Source organism: Barbatula barbatula (genome assembly GCF_947034865.1).
Source record: "Barbatula barbatula genome assembly, chromosome: 9".
Lineage (NCBI taxonomy): Eukaryota > Metazoa > Chordata > Actinopteri > Cypriniformes > Nemacheilidae > Barbatula > Barbatula barbatula.
Window position 1 is genome coordinate 18209258 of NC_136772.1, and position 8779 is coordinate 18218036.

The window sequence follows — 8779 nt, forward strand, 5'->3', positions numbered from 1 at the left end:
ATGAGCCTACCAAATTTCATACATCTACATGAAATGAGGGCTGCTTTATTGAATTTTTGTAGGTGTCGCTATAGAGTCATTTTGGAACACTTGATCCTCTGATTCTCTTGCAATTCCTCACACCGTCGGGGCTCTGGCCATAATTAACAACATCTCTTTATCCAAATTTTCCTTTAACTCAAAGGAATATAGAATCTTATAAATAAACTATTCAGAGCAAGTTAATGTGATGTATATTTGATGTTTGAATACCTTTGATATGGTTGCTACTAATGGTTCAATGAAAATGTTGAGGGGGAGAGGGAGCATCCTTGTTTAGTCCCCCGGTGCAATGTGAAGCGGTGCAATCACCACCGGACTAACATCTAGTCCGGTGGTGATGACAGTGGCTGAAAGTGTTGAAGGTATCCAGTTCATGAATGAATCTCCAAAGCCAACCCTCTCTAATGTGTAAAACAGGAATTTCCAATGGACACTATCAAAAGCTTTTTCTGCACGCAGCTCGGCTTTTACATGCGATAAATGCAGGGAAATAGCTAGGCTGACAGAGAAGATCTAAGAATTAGAGTCTCGCATCCAATCTTTATCTGAGGATAGTAAGAGTGTAAGGACCTTAGAAAACACTTTGGATGCGAGCAACTTTAGTGCGCACAACTTAGTTTCCGGTTGAAGATCCCCCGCAGCTGAGAAACTTTGTGACTGAGACGGCAAAGTTGCAGATCAAAACACCACTCAACCGTTCCGATTACAGTCTATAACAGGTTTGTCCCACTCCTGCTGAAAGTGCCCTAGTTATCGGTGATTCTATTTTTCGGAACGTTAACATAGAGGCACTAGCCACCATAGTCAAATGTTTACCGGGAGCCAGAGCGCCTGACATTAAGTCAAATTTAAATGTGCTGGCTAAGGCTAATTGTAAATTCGGTAAGATTCACGTCGAAACAAATTATGTTCGACTCCGTCAATCGGAGATCACAAAAGATAATATTAAAGAGGTGTGTGAGCTTGCAAGCATGATGTCAGACACTGTAATATTCTCTGGCCCCCTCCCTGCTTACCGTGGTGATGAGATACATAGCAGATTTTCATAACTAAATGGCTGGTTGTCTGAGTGGTAGTGATGCGCGGATGGCGGTTAAATCCGCGGGCGCTGCGGATGATCCGCGGGTCGGGTGGGTCGGGTAATAAAAAATATATTCTGATTAATTGCGGGTGGGTCGCGGGTTGATGAGATCATTCGTTAATAATACAATTATTTATAACAACATTTCTTTAAAATACGAATGTGTTTTAATAGCAGTTTCAACCAGGCAACCGGCAATTTTGCACTCATGTAAAAGAAATACGCGGGTGTCGACAGTGGAGGGGGGTCCTTTTCTTAATGCAGAAATGGAGGCGAAACAGATCCGGGAGAAACTTTCTGTTAGATGAGTCCTCAGAGGAAAAAGTGTTATTCTGGGACAAACAAGATCGCTTATTTCCACGACTGCGGCGCCTTGCTAGGAGAATATTGTGCATTCCTGCAACAAGCTGTGCAAGCGAACGCTCATTTAGTGCAGGTTTTAGAGGCGAGGCGGAACCGTCTGAATCCAGGCACAGTAGATGCTATTCCGTGTTTGCACAGTGCAAAAGAAAAGGCCAAGTAGCTAATGCTGAATTGGCACCGTTTTGCTATTGGACTTTGTTCTGTTTTCTGGAAAGAAAAATGTTCTTTATTGTTACTTTGAATATCTGTTTTAGGAATGTTCCAGTATAATATTTCAAATTATTTGAGCTGTGTTTGTGTGGCCGAAGCCAAACTTTTTGTTATACAAATAAATGTTCATTTAAAAGCATTTTACGATTCATTTTAATATCGGATATTGACAGACTAGTTCTAACGTCACTGAATCTGATAACATCATGCTTAAAGAATATAATTAGATGTATTAAAGTGACGATCGGTTGCGGGTCGGGTGCGGATATCTATATCATAGAAAATTATACGTGCGGGCGGATGGCGGGTGGATAATTGATTTGAAGCAGCGGATGCGGGTGACATTTTAGCTCATCCGCGCATCTCTACTGAGTGGTGCCTGCAGAATGATATTGTTTTTATAAATAACTGGAAGAGTTTTGAGGGCAGACCTGACCTGCTGAAAAGTGATAGTCTTAATGCTAAAACTTGACTCACTGGGGCCCAGGTCAGGAAGCAGACAGAATGGCATAACCAATGGTCTGCTTGCGGTCTCACGTCGCAGAACACACAAAATGCACAACATGCGATAATCCTTTATCCCAAACATCATAAAATAGAGACTGTGTCTGTCCCCCGGACTAGCAAACATAAAATAATGCGTAAACCTCTCAAAGGTAATTGAATTAACGTTAAACTAATTAAACATGAACAAAATACAGATAATCAACTGTTACGACTCGGATTGCTAAATATTAGATCTCTCTCTAAAAAAGCACTTTTTGTTAACGATATGATAACAGATCATAAAATAGACATGCTCTGTCTGACAGAAACATGGCTAAAGCCAGATCAATATATTACTTTAAAGGAGTCTGTCCCCCAAGATTATTATTATAAACATGACCCTCGAGGGGGAGGTGTTGCTGCACTTTACTGTAACTCTTTTAGCATTTCCCAGTCTAATCCTAAATACAATTCTTTTGAAGTCATGGTACTTCATGTATAAACACCTAATACTAAGGATAAAACATCCTTAAAATGTATTCTGGCTACTGTATATAGGCCTCCAGGGCTTCATACAGATTTTATTAAAGAATTTGGTGGGTTCTTATCAGAATTAGTACTGGCTGCAGACAGAGTCCTTGTTGTTGGTGGGCGTTAGACAACATGTGTCAGGACCCACTCACCTTCGTAATCATACTTTAGATTTAATACTGTCTTACGGGAAAAATGTGGACGACGTAAAAATCCTTCATCAACTAAGCTCCTAGTTACAAATATGGTAGAACAATAACTTCGACTACAAAAGGTGCGTTTCTTGATAATTTGCCTGAATTGTCTCAAATCTCTAGCATAAGTAATAACGTCGAAGATCTTGACTTTACCATTGAAAATTTTAACGCCACCTTCTCGGAAACGCTAGACACAGTTGCTCCTCTGATCTTAAAGATTTAAAATGACAGCCTGATACCATGGTATAGTGAACAAACTCAGGCTCTAAAGAAAGCAGCACGGAAAATGGAGCGCAACTTTAAGAAAACTAAATTAGAGGTATTTCGTACAGCATGGAAGGACAGTATTCGAAAAAACAGCAAAGCCCTAAAAACGTCTAGATCCGCCTACCTTTCATCACTAATAGAAGAAAACCAGCACAACCCTAGGTTTTTATTTAACACAGTGGAAGATTTCCAGTCTGGATTTCCACTTCCAATAAGAACTGACAGATTTGTTGCATCAAAGAGTGCAGAACAATACTCTACTCACAGCCAGTCTTGTCTCATTGTTCCAAGATTACTAGAGCAGGCAGGACGCAGTCCAAGGATACCAGAGCGGGCAGGACGCAGTCCATGCCCAGACCTGACAAATGCTGTGATGATAGAGCTGGACAAAGGACGTGGCAACTTTACAAAATTATTGAAGATAATCTTAAATCTAATAATTTTTTATTTTGCCTTATTTTGCCCTGTACAAGCACTGTCGAGCTTGTGCAGAGGCTGCAGCTTTTGCCAGAGGGGAACTGGAATCCCCTGTTTAGGCCTGGTTTCCCTCTGAGGTTTTTTTATCCTACAATGGAGTTTTGGGTTCCTCGCCACCGTTTGCATACTGTTTTGCACTGTTTGCCTGGCTGGGGGGGCTGCTAGAATTTTATAGTTTTATTTAATTAACACTGCATATAGGAACTTATTCTTTGTAACAATTAAAATTGTCAAAAGTGCTATATAAATAAAGCTGACTTGACTTGGTTCAGAAACTCCTATAAACCATTTTTCTAAAATATTTTCATGCACATTGTCTTAAGTGTGAGTGTAGTACAGCATGAATTTAGGTTTATTTATTGATATTTTAGAGCTGTGAGCTTGTGTTTGGAGTGAGAAGTCTGACAACTGTGTCTTGGTGTTTTAAAAAGGTGATTTATTCATGTTTCTTTTAAATTAGATACCCTTCCTACATAAAGTTATAGTAATTTACTGTTAGATAATTTTGGATAGAAATTGTGTGGGTTCTTATAGCACATGTACTTGTCTCTGTTTATAGGGGTTGTACAACGGTGTTTTTTGCATTCTGACTTCTTTACAATGTTAAACGTGTCGTCTTCTCATGCTTAACATGGTCAGCTTGTCAAAAAATGTGTTAGACGTATTATGTAGTATTTCTGTGCTCGATATACTCCCCCAGTGTTTGTACAGGTTTCGGAAAGTTTTTTTCGATCATGAAAAATCATTTTTTTTAGTCCCTTATTGGACAATTATTGGAAAAGCACACGCATCAACTGACTTGACAGTAAGTGAAACTGATCTCTTAATGGAGAGGAGGGAGAGAAAAGCACGTCCTATTTTTGTAGATTAGAAAAAAGACGGCAGGCTAAAAACAGTATTATTTCCCTAATGGTGAATAATATTGAAAATACAGATCCTACAATAATAGGCAAAGAAATTCATAATTTCTATAGTGACTTATATCTATCTCATTTTTCTCCAAAAGATTGTGATAACTTCTTTAGGAAAATTATTAATTTTATTCCTAGGATTGACAATGAATTAAGAGATCTTTGTGATGCACGTTTAGGTATGGAAGAACTCGATTTAGCAGTTCAGAAACTTAAATCAAATAAATCCCCTGGTCCCGACGGCCTTACAGGAAATTTTTATAAATTTTTTTGGAATGATTTGAAAATGTTATTGTTTAATGCTCTTATTGAATCTATTGAAGATGGATCGTAAGGCCCCACAATGAGTCAAGGATTGATTATATTAATCCCCAAACCAGATAAAGATCATAGACATTTAGATAATCTCCGCCCAATCACTTTGCTTAAAAATGATTATAAAATCTTTACACACGTTCTTGTCAGTCGATTGAAAGAGGGCCTTAATGGGGTAATTAATGAGGATCAATCGGGATTCCTTAAAGGAAGATCTATTCACAACAATGTAAGACTAGTAATGGATTTGGTTGAATACAATCATTTGATAAAAGATGATGGATATATTCTTTTCTTAGACTTAAAGAAAGCATTCGACACGTTAGAACATAGGTTTATATTTAAAGCTTTAGAGCACTTTGGTTCTGGTGAGCACTTTGTCAGTATTATAAAAATGATTTATAAAGATATGAACAGCTCCATTTCTCTTCCTTACGGTACCTCACAAAGATTTCCTATTAGTCGTGGAATAAGACAGGGCTGCCCTTTATCCCCTCTTTTATTCATTTTGGCTGCAGACATGTTGTCTACTTTAGTTATTCATGATCGAATGGTACAGAAATTAAATGTATTTGATAAAAGTATAGCAATCAGTCAATTGGCAGACGATACTACGTTATTCTTGAAAAACAAGGATCAAATTCCTCTGGCTATTTCTTTAGTTAATACCTTTTCTAAGGCATCAGGACTCCAGCTAAATTTAAACAAATGTGAACATTTTGCCCTACACCAGAGTGATATCACTTGTCTGCATAATTTTCCGGTTAAAAATAAGGTGAAATATTTAGGCATTACAATTACAAAACACCAGAAAATTTGTGCGAAAGAGAATTTTGAAAATAATCTACATAAAGCAAACAGAATCTTAAATTGCTGGTTACAAAGAGACCTTTCTATTTTTGGTCGAATTTTATTAACCAAAATCGAATACTCCAGATTGATTTATCCCGCTCTGTCTTTAGCTCCTCCTGCAAATTTTATTAAAACATGCTCCCGGAAAATGTATAATTTTATTTGGAGGCACAAAGCTCATTATATTAAAAAAGCTGACATCCTTAAATCCTACGAACAAGGTGGTTTGAATGTGATTGAATTTGAAAACATGAACATTTTGTTAAAACTCAAATGGTTAAAATTGTTTGTATGTAATGAAGATAGTTTTTGGTTTACAGTTCCTTCAGCTTTGTTTCAAGAATTTGGTGGAATTAAATTTTTTCTCAAATGTGATTTTGATTTATCCAAACTCCCGGTGAAACTGTCAACATTCCATCAACAAGTTCTCTTATTTTGGAAATTGGCACATACACACAATTTTACACCTCATAAGGTTTCCATTTGGAACAACAAATATATATTGCACAGGAACAAATCCTTATGCTTTAAGAATTGGTTGAGCAGAAGTATATGGTCGGTGAGGGATCTAATGGATGATAAGGGTAACATTCTAGAACAATGCTTTTACATTAAAGCATGGATTTAGCTGTCACCCGAAAGACATCTTCACTGTCATTAATGCAATTCCTTCTGGCATAAAAATGCTGATGAGATGCTCCCTTTCTTATGCTAAAATTAAACCAGTTCTTCCCGCCTTATTCATTGGAGATATGAATTTTAAAAGTGCTAATTGTACTAACAAGTATATAAGACATCTTGTCTTATCAACTTGTTATCCCTGTCAAATTAAAAGAAATAAATTAGACCATGTGTTAGATAAGATTACTGTAAAATATCTTAGGACAGCTTATTTAAGTTTTCCTATTCCTCCTAAAGCAAAAGACACGCACTTCAAAATCTTAAATGAAATTTATCCTTCTAACAAACTCTTAAATCAAAAATTTAATATAGATATTGTCCCTTGTTCTTTCTGTGATAGCCATTTTGAATATACTGACCATATCTTCTTTATGTGCAATTTTTCCAAAATCTTCTGGTTATCAGTTCAGGACTGGTTGATAGAAAAGGAGGTGATTGTTGATGGTTTTGTTTTCACTTTACAACATATTTTATTTGGAATTCCCAAAGACTGTTGTGTTAATTGTTATTTGATCAATAACTTTATAATAATCGCAAAATATTTCATTCACAAATGTAGATTTTTTAAATCCCTCCCACTACTTGTTGTGTTCAAGATTGATTTAAAATGTTTTTCTAGAGCCCTTAAGAGAATGAGAAGTGGAAGTGCGATAAAGCTGCTTGATCTTTTGATTTCATATGACTTGATGTGATATTGTCCTTTAGTTTAATTTCACCTCTTTTTTTATTACTCTAAGTTCATGTTAGTTATGATTTCAAATGTGTATTTATTTATTTTCTTTGTCCTTTTAAGTAACTTTTTGATTTAACTGTGTTGAGCCTTTATTTCGTTTTTGAATGAATACAATTGCCTTGGTTGTATGTATAATTCTTTATTCAATAAAAAAAACTGGGAAACTACTTCCTTTAGCAGGGACTTTAGACGTCATCGCGCATATAACGCAAATACAACATGGGCACAGATCTCTTAAAAAGTAAATACTGTGTCATGTCTGTTTATAGCATCATGTTTCAAAAGTAACAAATGTTCAGTTCATTTGTAAAGATTATCTTGATAGACAAAACGCGTAAACATAACCTTTGTTAATCACGGAGTATATTTTTTGCGATCTTTCAAGGGTCTATGGTAAAAAATGCATAGGCTTTCGGTCGAGGTAACCACCGTCGCGCTTACTTTTGGGTTAGCCTACAATAATACCTCATCTCTGAGGTACTGGATTGGAACAACACTTGGGCTGCGACTGATGACGTTTCACAGGTCCACAAGAACACAAGAGGCTTGTTCGACTTGATGCCGCGCCGCAAGATTCGACAGGCGGGTGACATCAAAGTACCGCGAGAGCGATTCGTAAGTATAAAAAGTTTGGTCTCGAAATACTCTCGCGGTACTTTGATGTCATCCGCCTGTCGGTTCTTGATGTGCCGCTTCAAGTCGAACAAGCCTAAGTATAGACAAGAACGCAAAAAGAAAAAAACAGACAATCACGCATATTGAGAAACGACGACTGATTCACGACTTCGGGTGATGATTGAGACATAGATTAGTCAATAGTGATACTTGTCATAAAAAAAGTTAAAAAGTCGCGTAAAGGCAACCAGTTTAAACTTAGCAGGATTTAGTTCCCTTGTTTCAACTATAATGGCAGCTCAGTCCATTAGGATCCTATTTATTACATATATTGTTGTGCTCTTTATCCTTCTAGTCGTTGGTCTTAATGCCCACGTTACTTGGCAATAAACCAAAACAGAAAACTATTTAACCTTTTTATTCTTGCCCGGTATACTTTCCCCATCAACTTCAAACTCACGTTGTATATCAGAATACAAATCTGAAAATGCAGCGCCATGCGGTTTAAAGTTTGTTTATTTAAAATGTGGTCCAAACTATAAAAAAATTGTGTTTTCCATTCAAATTGAAAGGTCACTTTCCATTTCTTATTCCACTAATGTAAATAAATGGATGGACGGTAAACTGAACGGTAACGTTATACGGGGCACACATGGTAATTAGCATCGACAAAACAACATTTATTTCATCTTAAAAGAAAATTCTACTTTAAGTACATGCAGACGGAACTTGCCTCAGCACCTTTGAAGTAAAACGTGTTTCAATCCACTCTTGGAGACCAAAATACGATTACGCGAGTCCTGTGTCCCCTTCTTCTGTCTTTTTGTCTTATCCTCTGAGTCTCTGGACGTCTCTCATTCAGTGAAACTGGACTATAATTCCTCTATGAGCACAGGGAGTGGTGACCGCCGTTTCACTATAATCACCTTATCCCAAAAGAACGCCCATCTTCTCCAACCTCTAAACAAAACCACAACTCTTTGTGAACATAAATCAAAAAATATATACCACTGCCATC

The 8779-nt window shown here is 37.0% G+C and overlaps 1 protein-coding gene across 4 annotated transcripts in view; it reads right to left on the reverse strand.

Annotated features, from left to right (window-relative positions):
* myo1b (myosin IB) overlaps window positions 1–8779 on the reverse strand; it is a 175516-nt gene extending 166737 nt beyond the window's left edge. For 2 of the 4 annotated variants that reach the window (XM_079463941.1, XM_079463939.1), the window contains exon 1: window positions 8503–8779. The gene's annotated coding sequence lies outside the window, so the exon portion shown is untranslated. Of the gene's footprint in view, window positions 1–8494 lie in introns of all 4 variants that reach the window. The other 2 variants (XM_079463940.1, XM_079463938.1) reach the window with 1 other exon arrangement.